The sequence below is a fragment of the Trachymyrmex septentrionalis genome, unplaced genomic scaffold (genome assembly GCF_001594115.1).
Source record: "Trachymyrmex septentrionalis isolate Tsep2-gDNA-1 unplaced genomic scaffold, Tsep1.0 scaffold128, whole genome shotgun sequence".
NCBI classification, from domain to species: domain Eukaryota; kingdom Metazoa; phylum Arthropoda; class Insecta; order Hymenoptera; family Formicidae; genus Trachymyrmex; species Trachymyrmex septentrionalis.
Window position 1 is genome coordinate 1,123,332 of NW_017304417.1, and position 356 is coordinate 1,123,687.

The window sequence follows — 356 nt, forward strand, 5'->3', positions numbered from 1 at the left end:
AGTCTGGCGTGATTTTTAATGACTTTTCAACTTTCATTTTGATTAACGTTACAAAATTTTTCATTAACGCGAAATTTTTCATTTGTAAGCTTCAATAATAGTAATTAAAACTAAAAGTGCCTCACTGACTGGCCAAAATATCGAGAACCAGTTTTTGAATCATTCATAGTAATATTTGCGATATAGTTTGTGATTTGTGATCAGGGTGTCCTTATTTTCGGGATGATTAATTATAATCTTAAGGTTTTTGATAAATTAGATTTTCATATTCTCTATTTCGATATTTCCACTATTTCCTTTGTTTCGTTCATTTTTTTTTTGGTCTTTTTTTCCACTCTTTTTGACGTTTAAAGGAG